Below are 20,773 nucleotides of genomic sequence, written 5' to 3' on the forward strand. Positions count from 1 at the left end.
GGTGTGGGCCTCTCTGAGCCTGTTTTCTTTATACTAAATGAGAGTGTGTTATCCAAATGAGAGAATTTTTTCTTCAGCAGATGTTTTTCCATGCTTTGCTTTCCTTTTTAAAAACACAATGAAACTCTAAAGGCTGCAAAAGGTCAAATATTTTACTGAGCTTTATTCAAGAAGGTGGAAGAGATCTATCAGGAGAGACTGTACAGAGACCCCAGAAATGTCAAATAAGCAGATTATCTGGTTACCAGAATTGGGGCAGCTGGTCCCAGGTGACAACAGCCCCACAACTTCTTAGCACTGTTTCATCACTTAGCTTCAGGACTCCTTTAGCTCTTAAAATCCGACATAAAAACCCAAACCAAACTCTGATTTTTTGTATCAAAGAGAATTTCAGCAGAAAATGAAATCCTGTCCCTATTTACAACAGAAAGACATAGCCATTGACTTTAAGGGGGCCTGTATTTCACCTGAGAACTATGACTTGTTTGCCTCATGCCATAATGTGAGGTGACATATTTTGAAAGGCAGGAGAGAAAGGATCATTGCTCATTAAGGTGCAGGCACAGACTATTGAGGAGATCTACATCTGGTCTGCACGGTAGATGTGACAGCCACAGATTTTAAACCATGTCCAAGTGTAGGGCTGTAGTATGGATCCTCGATACGAGAAACTAGAAGGATTTAATAAATACCTACCTCTAACAGAATTTTCCATGCCATGAATCTCCAAGCACTCTGTACAGGAGGTAAGCATCATTATCCCCATTAATGGGATTTTCAGATTTTTCCTGCAGACATTTCTGGTTGGGTAAAGCCAGGTTGACTGTGAGAGAAAGTGACGCTGCAAATGATTCTCTCATGCTTCATGGAGACCTAACTGCCTGGTGCTGTAGGCCAAAGTTACAATGTGGGTGGGTCTAGGACTTGTCTTGCCTTGCCATATGTGTAATAAAAAACAAGGAAGGACAAATCACTGTGATAGTTTCCTGCAGTTCCAGTAGGTTTCTCAGCGGGGTTAAGAGTTTCTATATGCCCCTCCTTTGTCTATGAGTTTGTGATGACAGTTTGGAGTCATTGAAATAATGACTTAGAACAGCAGATTTAATCCTTTTGTATCTTGCCTTGGACCTGCTTTGTTACTTCATGGTGTTGGGGTGGGTTTGTACAGCACAGTGCAGGAGATCCCATTAGCTGAGAGCTGCAGCCCACTGGTTTGTCTTTGCTGTGCTGAGTTCCAGATCTCTGTGCTGGGGACATTTGTGGTTGTGGACCTCTGGGTGGGTGCTTTGCTGCATCGTGGTGAGCATGCTTTGCATGTAGAGGAATTTTGGGGTGTTTTTTCAGGAATGTTTCAGCTGAGTTAGCCCAAAATATTCTTCCAATTTACTGCCTGGACAGCCACCTTAAAGAAAGTCTTTTCCTCCTCCTGCCAAATATTCCTTCATTCATTTTCCATGCTCAGTCTGTTGATATTTTGCAAATAAGATTGGTTGGCTCTAAGTGGTTGAAATTTTGCTTATTCCTCTGACTTCTCTAAAATTCACAAGGTGAATGTATAAGCCTAGTCCATTTCTCTCTCTATAAATGCAAGAGATGTGGGTATGATGCCACCTTTTCATATATCAGGCTTTCCTAGACTGAGTTGACCATTCTTAAACATTTCAAAGACCCCTCCTGGATCAAGAAGTCCTTGTTAAATGCTTTTTTCTTCCACTATCAACCTTTCATTCTTTCAACATGAGGGAGAAAAAAAAATTATGTGCTGTGTCTGTAAAATTCCAGTTAAACTTGGACCTACAGAACAGGTTGTTTTGTCCCTTTGGTTGCTTCAATTATACTAATCAAGATCCAAAACAGCTATTTGATGAATTTTTAGCTCAAATCTGGTTGTTCATCTTGTGTATTTTTACAGTGCAGTTATTACAGAATGTTAACAAGGTTTATAGAAATTATTTCAAAATAGATTGTCTCCTGCTCTCAGGCCTTCTGTGATACTGGGCAGCTCATTTCACTTTTGCACATCCATCATGTTAGCATACTGAGATTTCTCAGTGTGACTAAAATGAGTTGTCCTCCTAAACACCTAATAGAATGTTCTGATGTACACAAATTTCTTGTGAACATGAATCAATTTTTCATGTTCTTTGCTTGAGATGTAAAGCAGCCTCCTTTCAAAACCAGCGCTATTCCTGCAATTAGTAAAAAGGCAGGGGACATAGGCAGGAGATGTGGGCAGGGAAGACAAATCTTTGTACATGGTTGGCACCAAATGGCATCCACTGGGGAAGAGTGCAGAGCCTGCCTCAGAATTCCTCTGGAGCCTACTGCCTCACATGCCCTCAAGAAGCAGTTAGCAGTCAATATTTGCTTTGTACTTTTAAGCAAATGTCTTTGGAGTTTGGTGATTCAGTTTCCCCTGGCTGAGAGCCACGAGTACAGCAAAGAACTGTCATTGCTCATCACCTTCTAGCTGGTGTCCCCGAGGATCCACTGCTGGCCCTGGTGACTGTCTAGTTTGCTATCATGTGAAAATCATTGCTTTCACCAGCCCTGCTTTGCCTGTGGCATCCCCAGAGAGCCACCCCTGCACTCCCCAGTGCAACAGAATTCTTCATGGGAGAATCTTGGTAGCTCCAGGCTCCAAGAGCTCTGCTCCCTGCAAACTGCTGGCAGTGGGTCTTTGCTCTACTGAACAGAAGGATAAAGGAAAAATACATGGAAGAAACCCCTAAGAAGAAAATGAACAATGACAAAGAAGAGAAGAAATCCCAAACAAAACCATCTTCCACTTAGTGGGAAAGAAGAGGGGAAGCCTAAAGCTGCAGCACAAATACTGATTATGTCTGTCAAGGATTTGCTACTGTTGCTAAGTTACTGGTCTCTTTGGAAAACCCTTGAAGTATGGGGTACATTAGGAGCTCATTAGGGTCCCGGGGACTTATGCTAAATGTACAATATGTCTCCATGCTAAACACACTTCAGAAACAACAACAGAAACTTCCTGCCCAAAGTTTAGGTGCTTTTATTTCTCTGCTCCTACTTGGTCGTGCGTGGCTCTATTTGTTCCTTTATGACAGCTGAGTTGTTTGACTGGATGGAGAGGTTACTTGGAATAGATGGAGATGAGCTCTGCTGCACTTTTTAAAGTTTCTGGCTTTTCATGACACTTACCCTTCATGGGAACACAGGGAAGGACAAATGCGGATGCATCTCTAATCTGCTCGGAGTGTGGGTTTAATGACGCTCTGGGGACTTTGTGTCAAGCCTGTGGCATGGAGTCTGAAACTTAGAGATTGGGGGGTGCAAGCTCCTCTGCAGCGTGTCAGGGAGGGCACCAAGGCCCATTTAACACTGAGTGTCAGAGGCACAGAGCAGAATCCACAGCCCAGAGCCGGCTGCCTAGGTGTGACAGAGGAACCCCAGCATGCCGACAGATGGTGGGAGGACGGATGAGTTGTCCTCAGGGGGAATCTAGGCAGCATGCCTGCATCCAGAGATATCACACATGATCTCTACAGGGAGTTACTAACGTGTCTGGGCTTAACAGAAAATGTGTATCTCTGCTGTTTTACATAATATTTAATGAATGATATATTAGTAGCCCCAACAGGATTTTCATTTTATTTAATGTAATTTATAAATTAAACAGTCCAGACTGGGTGGAGAAAATTAACCAGCAGGCTCACTAGGAACTAACTGTGGGTCTTAGGAAGAGACAGCAACTCTATTTACATGGATCAAGTGCTATTTAGCTAACTAGGCAGGAGTTAAGTGGAGGAATACTCTTTCACATTGCAGTCTTAGCCATTTTCCTAACTCATCGACCTGGCACCTATATTTGAATTGGCAGCAAACCTCAGTATGTTGGTTTTGGGAAAAGTTTGAAGGGAGGTGGAGAGTGAAAGAGCTTTGTTTGCCTAGAACAGATGCACAAAGGATCAGGCACATTAAATGAATATCAAGTTTATCCTGTAGCAGAAGGACAGTGAGTAGAGTGAAACAAAGTGAGCAGCCTCTGTGGAGGCAGAGAGTCAGGATCCACATGCAGCCAGTCCTCAAAGAATACCACCTCCCAGTATCTTTAATGAGCACGGGGACAGGGAGTGATTTCCACCACTACAAAGGAGCAAACTGATGGTTTTTGCAAGGGAATTTTCTCTGCAAAACTCAAATGTGAATGAATGTTCTGCCCTGCCCTGATCCTATGTAAGCCTGAAGCCCAATATACTTTTTACTGTGTGTTGTATGAGGGGAAGTTAAAAAGCCCAAAATGTCATTCATCCACAAAAGTGCATGAAGGATCTGCCTTGATTAACAACGAGGATAACAGGGTCTTAAAACTCACTGCTGTATTACAGCTTGGCAAGTGTTTTCCCCTGTTGTATTGCTACACTTTCCTGAAGTAAAATGTCTTTCTTTTCTTTAAAGGTCCTTTCTCTGCAAGGCCTTTGAAGTGGCAGGAGCAGTTTCCACTTGTGTAGTGATTAAAGCAAACACTCAGGAGAGGAGTCTTTGTGTCCTATCCTGTGAAACAGAAGAGAGCCAGGGATCAGGCCACATGGCACAAACAAACTTCCATCCACACTTCAGGTTAGCCCCCTCTGTGGGAAGTTGGGTTTTGAAGGTGCTAGTTGGGTGGTGTAGAACTTGGGGAGAAGGAGTTAACTTTAAATATGTGGGTAGGAAGGGTCTAGAGCTTGATTTCAGTCTTTACTCTAGTTTTCTTTAGAAATAGAAGGCATGGCTTTGGTCCAGTTTTCTCCCTGCATCAAAGGGCTAAAGTGAACAGCTCTGGGAAAATTTTGTGCTCCTGGACCCGGGAAGGACAGCACCTAACCTTCCTCTTTTCACTGTGTATGGTTATTTGAAAACATAGAAGCCCAGAGCAACTATGACCATTCTTGTTAAGTGGAGCAGACACAACACTTACACCACCTTCATACTGAGCTTGCTGAATTCCCAGCAGAGGCCAAGAGTGGTTTTTCCCTACCTGCAGAGAAATAAAAGAATAGTATTTCTTCCTGAAAACCCACTCCTTTTCTTATTATAGTGCAAAGAAAACTTCCCAAGCATGAACTAAGCCAACTCAATGTAATATCTGCCCAAACCATTTCCACTGAGGGAGAATTGATACACCTCCAGTCAGTTGTGAGTGATCTTAACCCTGAAGCCTAATTACTTGATTTTGATGTCAATATTCTTTACTGCTTCCCTGCTCTTCATGCCAGAAATAGGCATGAAGGGTCAAGACTTTTGTGTAACTGCTGGCTATTGTAGCTTGCAGCAAGCAAATGGATATTCTGGAGGCGGTCTGACATGGAGTAGTTTGAATCTCTGTCCTTCAATTTTTGAGCTGTGTTCAACAGCATCTCATTGTTAAATGGCCCAGAATATTTAACCATATTCTACTGAAAGTCTGCCTTTCCCATGGTTCCTTGGTGATGCAGGCCTACACTCCATAAGAAAATCTATTGCATGTCAAAGAGACAAGAGCTGCAGAAAATAACTGGAATATAATGCTTCTATAAATAACACATGGAATTCAGTAGTAGTTGCAGTATTAATTATATGAATAACGAGGTTATAATATTCAACTGGCATCCTTAAAAGTGCCCCTAAATCTGCTGCAGCACTTCCCACGTGCTGCAGTGAAGGTTGCTTTTAAATTGGAGCCCTTCACAGAGTTTCAGTCTCATTTGCTACACAGAACACAAGGCTCTGCCTTCCCTGCTCTGCTTATGGGTTTGGGGAGACTAATTAGGTGGTGTTTGAAAAGCCCTTGGATGATAAGTATTTGCCTTGATAGGGCGTGATAAAGGGGCCTGAAATAGCTGTGGAGGAGGACACAGCCTCCCTGCCTACTGAAAAGGTGAGATTTCATCAGCATCATCACAAGGTGTCTGTTCAGCCACATCCCCTTAAAAAGCTGCAACCCCAATTGTGGTGCGCCTCAAAAGCCAGGATGGCTTTCTTTTCATGTTTATGCATGCTCCCGTCACGGGCAGCGGCAGCAGCAGCCTTGAGCTGGGCTTTGGCGGTGGTGGGGGCTGTAAGAGTGGCTCACTTTGACGAGCATCAGATTCTGCGGGAGCGGAAGGCGGCAGCCGCCGGGGCGAGCCGCAGCCCTGCGCTGGTGAGTGGCTGCTGCCACCTAGCAGCTCTGCCGGGCTCTGCTCCCCGGCCTGCCTCCCCTCCGGTGCCAGCTCTCCCGCCTTGAAGCAAGTTTGTTGACTATTAATTAGTTTCACAGGTGAAGGGCTTTTCTTTTTCCGTTTACATCATCATCACAGCGTGTCGGGCTAAACACTTTGAGTGGTCCTCGCTGAAAACAGCAGTGCAGAGCTGGGAAGCTGTGTGTACATCTGTGAATCCTGGCACCTGCGTGTGCTTCTGTGGACATGCGTTTGTGTGTGGGTTTATGTGCACCTGACCTTTTCAGGAATGAGAGGAACTTTTCAGGGGCTCATCCTCATAAGTCATGAGACAACTGCCTAGCCTTATAGGCCAGAGTTCAGAAGAGGGAGAGAGAGAGAGAGATGACTTCTGGATTTGCTGAGGTAACGCGGGATCACAGAAAATTCTGAGGGGAAATAGCTGTGGTACTAGTTTGACCTTTATAAGAGTAAATGCCGTCTCTGAAGATCAGGCTATCTGATGCAGAGTGGACACTTGACCTTCGAGCCAGGGACTGAGAGATGTTGGTGGTGCAGGTAAAAAACATTTAACTGTGTTTTTCAGAAAACTGATTGATTTCTACAAGGGTCCAGTCCCTATTGTACTAGACATGTCCCAAAAAAATAGTCTCTTCTGTAAAATGCTATGGCCAGTGTTAGAGGAGACAAGAGTCAAAGGACTTTAAGGTCTTCACAAAAGTATTGAAGGGACTGGGAGTAGAATTAGAAAGTGAAATTCAGGAGTTACCAATTCATCTGAAAGGCAGTGCCTATCCCATTAAAATTTGCATGCGTACTGACATATGTCTAGGATAGTATGAACAGTGCATCACCCAAAGTTGTCTTTGTTCCTAGTCTGATGGTCCTAAATTCTGAAATTGGTTGTTCTTTAGAAGGAGAGAGGGCCTGAGGAGATTCATGTCCTCTCTGCCTCTTGCAGTCCTGCTAGTTGTGAAGCACTCACCCCATGCTGCCCAAATTCCAGGTGATGGAACAGCAATGGCACACACTTCTATGCAGGTGCCTGTACCAATGCACTTAGCATCACTGGCACACTGTTCACACCTATACATCACACATTTTCACCTCTGTCATCACTGACATTTTGCTTTGCTTTTGGCTGTGGCTCTGAGTAGAAAGTGGAGAGAATAAACAGTGTTTTACATCTTTCCCACTGGACCTTCCCCTTCTGCTTGTGTTTGCCTGCCAATCCATCTGTACCCTACGGATGTAAGCTTTTGCTTCTGTGCTGTGTGTCCTTGTGGGTGGTCATGCAGTCATCCACCTGCACCCTCTGTGTCTGTAGCAACTCCTTCTGCTTCCTTCATTGCATACCCCACCCCCAGCAACCTCCCCCTCTGCTTCTCACTCATGTGCCACATGTTCCTAGTCCTGGGCTTTGCGTCACCTCCTGACACCTACCCTACAGCCCCTGCATCCTTTCTGCTCTTGCCTCACCACATCTGTCACTTCTTACCTTTTTCTCTCCTGTCTGAGTCAGTAGGATGGAGAGACACTCTTGTCTAACCTGCTGTGCAGCAGGGTACCAGGGGAAGAGTGCTGCAGCTATCACAGTGAGACACTGTGGAAAGGGAAAACCTCAGCAACATCAGGAAAAAGGAAATGCTAGTCTGTGCTTCTGCTCCATCCTGATTGCTCTCCTCACTTTGCTGCATCACACAGGGTGGGTGGGCAAACTATGCAGCTTCAAAGGTACAGGCTTCTAAAATGAGGAGATTTCTCTACTGCTTTCAGACTGAGAGCCTGTGCAAGAGTCTCAGGTTTTGTGTTTTTGGAATGGCTCCCGAGGTATTAAAAAGTCTTTTTTCCCAGCCCCATGACCGAAGAAGAAGATTCCTTGGCTCTGGTTTTCAAGGTTTTTTATTTTCTCTTATCTATAACATTCTTTCTCTGGCCTACTGAGGTCTGTCTGGCAGGTCAGGTTGAGGCACACTGACCGCCCTTGGGGCGGTGTTATCTTTTTATACTAAAAACTACATGTACTTTATTTACAAGAATTTTCCAATACTATCACCTAGGTTAGACAGTCTGTCTCTACTCTAAACCAATCCAAAAGTGTCACCATCACAGCAGAAGATGGAGGACAAGAAGAAGAGGAAAGACAGGACATGCCTAAATTCCTCCATCTTGCCTCTTGAACCCCAATTCTAAATCCCCAAAATTCTACTTTTTCACCCTGTGACAAATTAACTATCATTCTACTCAAACTCTTGTGGCTTGTAAATCTTCACACAAAGTTGGTAATTGTTTCCATGGGTTATAATCGAAGGCACAGGTGGTTTTGACTCCATGCCAAGGTCTCTGAGCCCCTTGCCAGCGTCTCAAGTCCTCCAGGGCAGTCAGAGGAATGTCCTGGGTTCTGACACAAGAGGGATTTCGGTTGCACCTGTACTGAGGCTGACCAGCTGAATGACAACCATGAAGTCTGTAGGTGGTGATCACAAAGCTATAATAGAAAAATCTCTTAGTCCACAAGGTGCCTCGATTTGGGGTCTAACTGCTAGTCTGTACCTTTGTATGCCCACAAATTGCTCAGGCAATAACATGTTTACACTTGAATTTCAATTGCTTGGAGTGAGTATCACTTTGAGGAGTGGAATTCTCCCAGGAAATGAGGGCAGAATGGTATAAGAAATTGCTTGTCTGTATCAAACTAATGGCCCATCCAGTCCAGTATTCTGTCCTAACCACTGCCAGTGCTGGATGCTTTAGATAGGCTTGTAACAACCCCCTGGTGTGGCCCGTTTTACAATGCTAAATAATAGGGAGACATTGCTTTCTGACCCCAACTTGCCATCATTTTATACCCTGCAGTGGGAAGGCTAATAACCCATATGGTTTTTATTTTAGCAAGCCTAGCTGCAGATGCTATTCTTGTAAGGTCTAATCCTTTTCTGAATCTTGCTAATCTGTTTTCCTCTATAATATCCTCTGGCAACAAGTTTCACAGGTTAATTATACGTTGATTGCAGTCTTTCCAATCATAGACACAGTTCTGTTGTACCTCATCTTATCCATGCGTTTTTAAGTCTCTTTCAGCAACCAGAAATGCCTGCAAATTTATTTCTGCAGGAAAATAATGAAACAAACTTACTTTATACTCAATTCTGCATGCATAGGCCTTGAGTTACTGATATTATCTCAGTTTCCTTTGAATTCAGAGCATGTTTCTCTCCAAGTAATCTATCCAGCAAAACTATAAAGATCCTTTCCCTGAGGTTCTGCCCTACAGCTCATGCCTCTAAAATTCCTGCTCCCAAGCTGTCAATAGCATACCCATTCCCAAGTCCGTGGTATGTCATCTAGACAGGCTACAGCCAAATCATGCCATTATGTGCTTGTATCCCTGATGTCCTGCTTCCTGATCTCCACAACTCACCTTTGACAAGACCTAGACAAATTAGAGAGATGGGCAACCAGCCAACTATATGAAGTTCAACACAGGAAGGTGAAAGATTCTGCACCTGAAATGGGGCAACCCTGGTTCTGTGAACAGACGGGAATGAGAAGATGGAATATGAGTCCGTGAAAGCCCTAAGCAGGTGGAATATGAGTCAGCAGTGCCCTGGCACCCAGGAGTGTTGTCTGTTTCCTGGAGGACATCAGGCACAGCATCACAGGTGAGCGAGAAAGGGGATTGTCCCACTCTGCTCTGCACTGGGGCAGCCTCACCTGGAGTGCTGGGGCAGTTTTGGGTGCCACTGTATTAGAAAGACATTAAGGTATTAGAGAGTGTCCCAAAGAGGGCCACAAGGATGGTGAAGTTTCTGGAGGGAAAGCCTTGTGAGGAGTGGCTGAGGTCACTTGGTTTGTTCAGCCTGGACAAGAGGAGACTGAGGGCAGATCTCACTGCAGCTATGACTTCCTCTGTAGTGAGGGGAAGAGCAGAGACAGGTATGATCTCTTCACTCTCATGGCCAGTTACAGAACTCAAGGACATGGCATGAAGCTGAGTCAGGGGAGGTTTAGATTGGATATCGGGGAAAGGTTCTTTCACCCAGAGGGTGCTTGGGCCCTGGAACAGCTCCCCAGGGAAGTGGTCACAGCCCCAAGCCTGACAGAGTTCAGGAAGCACTTGGACAACACTCTCAGGCACAGGGTGTGACTCTTGGGATGTCCTGTCCAGGGCCAAGAATTTGACTTCAGTGATCCTGATAGGTCTCTTCCAACTCAGTATATTCTATAATTCCATTATATTAGCACCTTTGCACCCTTGGGGGGACAAACAGCTGCCACCAACCAGCCCACATTTCCTTGTGGTACCATTGTCTTTCAAAGAAAGCCGGTGGCTGCTCCAAAGAGAATAAATAATTTCAATAGTACATTTTCCAGGGGGGCAGGAAGGATTCTCTGAAGTATACGCATCTTCTCTGTGCCCAGGTACAGTGCTTTTTTCAGCATGCTCTCGATCTCCTGCCTGCACTCTGTTCCCAAAACTCTTCTGACTGATGTGCCATATTTGCTGTATGTGCTGCAGAGCTGTGTGTGTGCATGAGTGCTGCACTGTTGGTATTTATACTCCTCCTCTGTTCATGTTGCCCAGATGAACATATAGCAGAAGCTGAAGGGCACTTTTAATCTCCCATATGAATTTTAGCCAGCACAGCACTGCTAGCCAATATGGTGTGGTCTTGCCTGCAACCGATCCAAAAAGGCATTGCATTCTCAGTCTGGTTTTTTCCAGGCTGTATGCCTCTGAAACCGAAATTTTTTCTAATTTAAATGGTGGTTGCCATGATTATCTATTTCTGATGTCTTGATTTTGATGCTAGGATCTTTCTGGTTTTTACACCTGTCTGCAGTTAGCCATTCCATGTCATCATGTTATTCCTGATCCAATGGGAGCATAAGCAAGCTGTGTATTTAAGTACACAGTCTACACAATTCCCTACCATATCCAGTGTCTGAAGTGGAATATAGGCTGCTACTGAGTCTTCCAACCCCCCTCTTGCCTGTTCCCAGCAGTGCTCATGGTTGTGTGAGGATCAGCTGAGTGCATGTCCACTTCAGAGCTCTTTACATGCTGATTGCACTTGTCAGGCCAGGTAATTGTTTAAAATCTCAGCATAACAGAATGGGAAAGTGAGGCAGAGGGAAGTATAATGACTTGCCCGAGGTCATCTTGTTTCTCAGCCTAACATCCAGCTCTTCTCTTCTTGTCACTTATCTCAACCACAGGGCCAGCGTTCTTCCTGACATGCAATTGAAATGCTGCTGTGACTCCCACACTTCTCTTAAATGGCTGCTCTATAAATAAAGTTTCAATTGAAAATGGCTACTATAAAGTTTTCAATTAGAAAACTGCTACTATATAATCATATCTATATATACATATATTATATTGAGCTTTTAATTCATCACAGAGAAGCCTGCCTTAAATGTCAGCTACCTTAGCCATTCCCAGTATCCATGGTCTGAAAAGGAAGAGCACCTAACAAGAGCCAAATTAGACATACTAGTAACAAAGAAGAAGGTGCAGAGAGCAATCCCTGAGCTCTTGAAGCCTCCTCTAATACAGGGTGGAAAGGTAACTTTTCCAAACCTAACAAAGATATCTCCTCTGTAACACATGGAAGCAGACACATAAGGAAGTGCCTGCAGCAAGAAATATCAACGTCTGGGTGTAAGCAGGAAAAAGTAGGACTGAGTGGGGGTAGGTTCACTATTCTAAGTTGCATCTTGAAGTGTCTGTTCAAGTCCTTCCCTTCAGATTACTTCCTAAAATATTATTATCTTTTCTGACAGAAACTTTCCTTCCTCTCTATTCTGTGTCCAAAAATCCAAGCAGGTCAATAAAGCCTGACTAAAGTTTGAAGTTTGAAAACAAATATATAATATTGCATTGAGAGATGCAAAGTGAGTTGGAAGCAGGAAGGGTAGCAACAATAAAGTTTAAGCTAGTCCTTCCAGCTTCCGTTTTTTTCTCTGCCTCTTTCAAAGTCAAATGGACGCCAGCCTCATCTCCCCATCTCCAGCACTGTCACACTGATAGATGATGGCTTTGGAGTATATTGGAGTCATGCAAGTGAGGTGCTTGTGATCCTGGGATGGGAGGGGCAGAAACTGCTTTTCTAAGCTTGTTGACAGAGACACCAAGGGATTCACACTTCTCTTTTCCCTCTGGTAATGAACTCCTGCAGAGAATGTACCAAGTGTAATGCCTTTCTTCAATCCATCTGTGCAGGGAGGGTTTTATGGAGCCCTCCCTGCGTCTGGGAAACAGGGAATTTAAAAGCTTCTTCCCAGAAGTCTAACCCCTTGAAAATAACACTGGCATTGCAAAAGAAGGTGGCCACCTGGTTCTCTGGCTGCCTGCTGTCAAGCAGCAAGGCCTAATGAACCTCTCAGGGGGAACATCCGCAGAGGGAGGATAATGAGTCTAATAGGCGCTTTGGTCCCTGGGGTTGGGAGGCATAAACAGCAGCAGGGATGGTGCTTGGGAGGGGGAGAGATGAAGGGCTGATGAGCCTTCTCACCATCCTCCCTCTCAGCATTAAGCTTCTCACATATGGTGGCTGGTGGTGTATCAAAGTGGGGACACAAAGTTAGTATATTGGGACTTATGTCTTCGTTTTGGAACAGAGCTACTTTTCTTTTCTGCTTGCCCTCTCATTCCAGGTATTGTCCATGCTGTTGGCTCTGATCTGCTGCTCAGTAGGTGTGTCATCAGCTTAAAAGGCACCTCAGCACCTGAGAGCCTGGGAAAGCTCTCCAGAGGACCGGGGATCATACATGTTCTGTGTAGTTTGAGGCAAAGGCTGCCCCTCTCAGATGATTTTGGCTAAGGCCACAATCAATGCCTTGTGAGCCAGTGGGAGAAAACTGAGCCAGCATAACACCCAGCGCAGGTGTGGCATATCCTTGTCACACCTGGAAGTAGGTTACTTACACCTCTAGCCACGGCTCAGTTATGGCTAGATGCTGTCTCCAAACCTCAATCCTCCAGCTCAGAATTGTAGAGGAGGACTGAGGGCTGTGGATAACGTCACAGTAAATGAGGCTTTCTCCTGTCACTATCTGTACAATATCCCCTAGAAGAGCTGTACTCAATGGAAATACCCTATTTCATGATTACTAGAGGTCTGCCATTTTCTGGCAAGATTATTTGCTATATTCTAACCTGGTACTGCTAAACTACTGTATTTTGAGACTTAGAGAAGGAACTATGGCTTGCTTTATGTTTTGTCACATTCTGCAAAAAGGTGTGATGGTGGTTTATAATCTGTAATGAGTGTGATCAGTCCTGTTTATACAACACAGTGATACCAAGAGTGATTGAATAACATGATGATGGTTATTGCACACGCAACTAGAGAACAGGATAAATACTATGATCCAGGTAAATATCCTGACTTCAAAACATGGTTGTCTAATGTGCAGCATCTGCTACTATCAGACTGAAAATTGCTTCAAGGATTTTGGAAATTAGGTCATAACAGGGGGAAAAAAATTCCATTTCTTGGTAGAATTGAATTGCCATATGGAATTTGTGAGATACATTGCTTTTTTGCTAGTGGGAAGGATTGGTGGACAAAGTTTGCAATAGAATTTCAGCCCCAAAGGCAACTGAAATGCTAAGAAGGCTAAATTGGGCAGAAAGCCTTCAGAATCTTTTGAGTAGTCTTCCTCTGTCAAAAACACTTTTAGGTTTCCGCACAGTTTCCTGGGGAAGGGGGAGTTCTAAATTTCTCTTTGAACAGGCTCCCTCTTGCCCTACAAGCACCTGCAGAAAAGTTCTAATGTAAGGGCAGATGGGAAATAGTGCTTTGCAGCTGATTTGCTGTCATCTTACCAAACTCCTTTGCCCCTTCCTGTCCCACATTCCCACTGTGAATGTGGGAGTATGGGAAACCTTTTCTGGAGAATTTTTTGGGGGTTTGCCTTTAAAAAAATTAAATTCATAATGTGAAGTGAAAAACAATAGTTGTATACTTTGAGTATTTTTAGTGGCGTCACTATTCATCCCACACTTGTGTAAGATGAAAATAGAACCAACTCAGTATAAAACTCAGCTTTGTAGGCAGAATTTATCCATTTACAAAGCTCCAAAGCCTCTTGTTTGTTAACAAGGCTCCTTCATGCTTCCCATTAGTCCCAAGGTTGAAGAGAGCATGCTGCAAACAGCTTTCTTCCCCCAGAACAATTAAGAAAGCAATATGAAACACCCTTTATCTTTAAGGAGACAGATCTTCAGCTTCCATTACCCATTCCCAAGCTAGGGGTTTTTGAATGTTTCAGCTGAACTTGAATTGGCTGCAGTCTAAGAAATCCTCTTGAGACTACCATGACCTTATGGGTTTGGTATGCTTTAAGAGAAGACAAGATCAGTTCTGCAAACAGCTGATGCTTTCTCTGTTCTTTAGCTCATTTTGTTTGGAAAGTGAACTCTCTGCTCATCAAAGAGATTATTGCAATACTGCTTGCCAGGCATTTGTCTCCCATCCCTCGTTATAGATTATATTAAAATTACTAACGTTGCAAAGAAAATTGAACTCCTGGCTGAGCATACATAAAGCTTCCTGCATTATAATACAACATTTCTACTCAGTGGTCAGTAGATGCACAACTGAGTTGCTGCATCCAGACCTCCATAAACTTTTAAGAGGCCTTGGTCTGTGTTTGATCTATAACAAACAATTTCAGCACGACCAAGCATCTCCTTGGCCTCTGCTCAAAATATTCTTCGCACCAAATTATTTGACAGTGACTGGATAAACAGTGATTTTCAAAGTGTTCAGATCCTTATAATTGTAGAATTGGGATAAATGAGTTTTTAAGAGAAGGAGTGCAGAGCATTAAAATTTGTATCACTGTCTTATGTCACCACTGTTCAAATATTATTACAGAAGTGTCCCAGGGTTCTTGGCAAGGGTTACGTTAAGCTTTGGTGTAAGGATGTACTCTCAGCCAGGTAGGTCTTCCGAACTGCTTGACTCTGCTGATTAGTTTGCTAACAGCTTACTCAAATTCAGGTTTGAGAGTAGGAAAATTTTCAACAGCTCAGAAACTTTACAAAAATAAATATGTAATTCTACAGCAGTATATATTGCATGTATGTGCAGGTAATATGAAGGAAAGTTGATTTTATAGTCCTTTTTTCTTTGGTTGTTCTTCTTTTCAATCTGTAATTTAATCCTTTCACATAAATAGTCCCCACCTCTCTCTACAGGTTACATAAAGGTTGCTTTCGATACTGACATATTTAAAAAGGTTGTTTATTATATTTATTCATATTTGATTGTTATAGCTTATCTGATGTGTAGCTGTAGTCACTAGGACCACACAGTCTTTTGAAGCTCTACAGAAGTATTTGTTAGCAGTTAGCAGTTGTCAACTATCCTAGATCACAGAATGTGAACTTCAGTTCATTTACCTGAGATTTGAGTCTGAGCATGCAGACTCAAACTTATAGAGGCCGTTCTGTAGGGTGGAAAGATGCTTTAGAAAAGGATTCTAGGTGTCTGCTAGAGTGAAGAAGAATCTGTCTCACAAGACAGAGTTGATTGAAATAATTAATTGAAGAGATCAGCGTCAGTCTCTTCTCTCAAGTAACAACTGGTGCTTCAAGAGGAAATGACCCCAAATTGCACCAGATGTGTTTTAGATTGGATGTTGGGAGGAATTCCACCACCAGAAGGGTGGTCAAGCCCTGGAACAGACTGCCCAGGAAAGTGGATGAATCTCCAACCCTGGAGGTATTTTAAAGATGTATAGATGTGGCATTTAGGGACATGATTTAGTGGTGTGTTTGGCAGTGCTGGGTTAACAGTTGGAATCATTGATTTTAGGAGGTATTTTTAATCTAAACAATTCCGGGATTCCATGTCCAATTAGACCAAATAAAAACATTTGGTGAGATTTTCAGAATGTGAGAGAACTGAGATTTAGGATTTGAGGCCTTATATGGTTACAAGAGCTGACACTGAAAGGCAGGAACCACCTTAAAAAGATTGTATGTCCCTTGCCTTGCAGCAGCAATCATGCTCTGTTCATTTGAACTGTCCTATAGCAGAGAGAAGTAGAGAGCTGATTGCCTGATTGGTTTTCTGCTGCCATGAAATTGCACTTTCTCCAGGTAAAAGGAGGCAGAGTCTTTTTTTGCCTGTCCTCTTAGATTTTCATGTTATACCCATGTGGCGTGATATTTCTGGGTGAATGTACCATCATGTGCTAGCCAAGAAGAGCGTGCAATATGTTTCCATACAGATCCATACAGAGGATCAGTTGGCAGGGCTCTATTCTGAATTTAAGACCAAATGCCTGCATTTATAAGGCCCTTGTAAGAGCTCAAGTCACTGTCTTGAGACTCAAGGACATGTGATTTAAGCTTGACCATGCATTTGGCTGTAGTACTGAGGAAACATATGATGAGAAAACATGAAGTATATTTATGTTGTGAAGGCTAAGTGCATGTTGCAGAATACTGTCTGGATTTTCACAGCTTTTGGAATCCGTGGGCTGAGAAGTTTGTGTGTACTACGAAGCAATTTGTAGGAGCACAGGCTCACTCAGACTGACAACTGTTGGTCCAAGAAACTTGCTGCTGTGCAAATTGAAAAGCTTGTGCTGAACAAGAGAAGCACTGGTACTGGAAATGTGGCGGGGTGATTATGAGCCAGACCAGGACTCAGGCAACTTGGGCTGTAGTCACAGCTCTGCCATAGACTATCTGGGTGATCTCCAGCTGGTTATGTCTGTACCAGTAAATCAAATGTACCTTGCAGCATTTTCAGGCAGTAAAGCCACCTGGCATGGAATCATCTCTGTGGTAGTAAACCACTCATAATTCCCAAAATAGTGTAGCTTCATGCAGTTTCTACTTATGAATGACCCCTGGATCATCCATGGCTTGGAATTGAAATAAAAATTTTAACAGGCCAAGCCTTTTGCCAGCAAACTTGCATGCAGTTTTTTAACATTACTGCATCTGTGCACATTCAAATTTACTAGGACACCACAGCCTTTGTTGCTATCTCCATGTCTCAACTGACAGTCTGGGAGAACATTCAAGCTCCTACTGGGGTAACAAGGGGAACATGACTACCTTCTCTCTCCTTTCACAGTCCTTTGTTTTGGTGAGAAGGAGCCTTAGTTACATGGCCTGAAGGGGAAAGAAGCTGTGGGCACTCCAGCCAGGTCCCTCACTTAGATTAGGACAATCAAGGGGCCAGTACATCTTTATAAATTGCAGTTCACTACCCTTCTATGTATCTATAAAATGAAGATAACAGAATTTCCTGACTTAGAAATACAATGTTGATGTTAAAAAGAAATATTAAATGATTGCTGTATTAGCCAGCTCTGTGTTTTTACCCTTAACTTGCTTCTGGCTTTGTGGAATCATCCCATATGGGGAGGTTATTCTAAACTCTACATGACGTGTTTCTCTTACAATCAGTTCTCCAATACATAAAGTAATAGGAGCTAGAAGATCTATGTCTTTCCTTTGTCCAAGCTATTACCAGCATGGATGGTGGCCAGATTAACCATTCACTGATCCCCTATGCCTTGGCCATTGGTAGGGATTGCATGATACTTCTGACAATGGATAACCCACTGTGGCCACAGGATAATCCATTCTGTGTCTGTAATCTGGGAATTTGGAGATTTTCAAGATTCTGAAATACTTGGATCCTGCCTTACTACTTATTAGGACAAAAAGGCTTCTTCCAACAGTTGCTCACATGTTCATTGTGGGGCAAAAAACCCTAATTGCCAGTCATTCTCATCTCTTACACATTCCCTGTAGAAGCAGAGTGTTCAGGATATTCAACATTTATCTGGTCATGTTAACATTAAAATAGACAAATGAAACAACAAAGAAAAAAAGGAATAGTTTTAAATGTCCATTCACTGGCTTTGGCACAGTAGACTTTAGACCCACCAACTGAGCCTGTTTATTTTATTTTTGTCTCATCAGCAGGTGGGTGGCTTTTGTTTAGATGTGCTTTGCCTTCCCAATTTTTGAAAAGCACCCTGCGCAGAACTGAAAGAATCTCATTTTGCACTTCAAGATACGAAGTTATTATTTGATATTTTCAAATTCAGATCTTCCTAAAATGCCTCTCCTTTGGATTACGTTGGACTGAGAGAGCAGTGCAGCCTGCTAAGTGAGAGACTGATGTAACTTCCCCAGCTCCTGCACTTTCTGGCTGTCACCCTCACCCCATTTCTACCACACAGATCAAACCCACACATTCCAGTAGCTTTTAAAGGCTCTCTGATAAGGCCATACAATGCAGTTTTAAAATACAGTGGCACTATTGAAGGCACAGAAGAGACTTCCAGGATCTTCAGAATTTTGGTAAACCTGACTCCTAGAAAGCAGCCACTTTCCCTGACGCTTGAAATCTCACAGATCTGAATTTCTATGAATGTAAAAGAGAACTGCAGTAAAATTCAGTGTCTTTTTCTCAAACACACTGCCATACTTTGCAGAACAATCTCCTATACATTATTTAAAGGTAGAATTTTCCCACAGTAGTGGAATGTCTCTCTCTTCAGTTTTGGTGCCTGCTATACTGGTCTCTCCTGCTTCTTTACTGACCTCTGCCAAGGTCTTGACAACACACTGGTGAGATAGAGTCTTGTGCTGCCTGCCATTCACTGACTATTCTGAATGAGCTTTCTACTTGGTTTTTGCCTCCCACTAAAGTTCAGTGATCCTTGTCCCCTGCCTGTAAAAATGGACCTCCACTAATTTGTTAGGACCTATATAGTATGAAGGAATCAAAGCTCCACTGAAATTAGGGCAGTGATCACAAAGAATGTTGACAATAGAAGAACTTGTATTTAGGGTACTTTCAGGTAATGATTTCACCTTGTGAGCTGTGCTTGTGCTATAAACTATTTGGTTACATCTGAAGAGCTCAGGTGTTTCTACAATTGCCACAAAAAGATTCCTATCGCTTCCTATTTTTTGCCTCCAAGTCAGTAGCATCCTCTTTTTTCTCTGCTTTTCACTCCTGTAAGTTGTTAAAAAAAGGTTTGCATTTCTCACATTAGCATTCTGGCCCCAAAGCTCGCTCTCCATTGTAATCGTGTTGTCGGGGAGGTTTGCTGGAATCTCACACCATGTCTGTTCCAGCCCCAGCTCAGTAATTGTGTTTCTTGGTTTTCTTCTGTGTCAAGCAGAACAGTTTTCCTGAGTAAACACTGTTCCCACTCTGGTTCTTTATCTGTACATACCTTGCTTCACAAAACTTCTTTGAAATCTGCATAAACGGCACATTTTCGGTAGAAATACCTCGGTCAGAATAATGATCATTTGCATGTTAATAGCTCCATCTCCATAGGTGGTTGTTAGTTGTTACTGGTCTTGCTTGTTACAATGAATGCAAATCCTTTTTTTAGTCCTAATCTTAATTGCAAAATGATTGTATTTTTCCATAATTCCCTATATTTCAGTAATTTTCATCTATATCAGATATGATTTCTTGACATGCTATCATCTGCTTTGTCTTTTATGCCTAGGCTCTGCACATGTTCCAATGGACTTGCTAATTATCAAAGCAATTTGGGTTTTGAATTGAAAATGGGCCCTTAGCCAATTCTTCCCCACCAAACTTTTGTAAAGAACAAAATGGGACTTGAACTTTGAGTCTTGACTCTGCTTCACCCTCTTTGCTCTTCATCCTTTCAGCTGTATCTGACAGATAAGTGACTGACCTGGCAAAGTGCTGCTGGCACCATCACTTACACTCTGGGTGAGTGAGGTTGTTGGGGTGGACAGTTCCCTGTCACCATCCGTTCAACATCTGTGGCCCTTACAGCACCAGATACTTGGTGTTTAATGTATGCAACAATGTAGAGTCTGTGTTTTAAAGGAACAGTACTGAAAGTAGCTATGTTGTTCCTGGTATTGTTGATGAGCCAGTGCAGACAAGAATTTTGTCTGTGAAGGTGCATCAGGCAAGATCTTTTCCAATGCACAATACTGTAAGGGCTCAGTTCTATATGCATCAGGAAAAGGTAAATGTACATAAAGTGACTCAGGAAAGTCAAAATGCAGAGGGGAAAGCCATCTGAATTAGTTTCTAGGAAATGCTGAGTGAAGAAATATGGCCTTTACCCTAAGTCTCCTAGAGACTTAGCTATTCCTCCTTATCATTCCTGGTTTTGAGCATGAACTTTGCAGAATTATAGAAATTCTGTTTGGAGGCATCCTCTTGAGGTTTCTTGCCCAGCCTCCCTCTTGGTTGTCCTTTTTGGTTTCAGAAATACCTGAGGGCGCAGTGCAGTAACACGCAGGAAAATGTGAGCTGGTCTGTATTATTTCCTAAATACTCCCAGCTGTGGAACTGTCCTTATGTTTACCACTACTGACTCTATACCAGATCTGTGCAATGGCAGGTCTGGCCCTCCTCAACTTGAACAGGCAGAATTGCTCTTTACTGTCTGTTCTGTGTATTTGTAGCCCAAAATGACTGCAACAAAAGCCCACTGTAGGTCAGGGGCCTGTTATGGCAGGCTTTGTGCATACTGTCATGAGAGGCACTCGAGAAAAGAACTTCCTGAACATAAATGAAAAGGCTTTGATGTGATCATGGCCAAAACTTGTGAGTCTGTGGTCCACTCAG

The sequence above is a fragment of the Melospiza georgiana genome, chromosome 2 (genome assembly GCF_028018845.1).
Source record: "Melospiza georgiana isolate bMelGeo1 chromosome 2, bMelGeo1.pri, whole genome shotgun sequence".
NCBI lineage: Eukaryota > Metazoa > Chordata > Aves > Passeriformes > Passerellidae > Melospiza > Melospiza georgiana.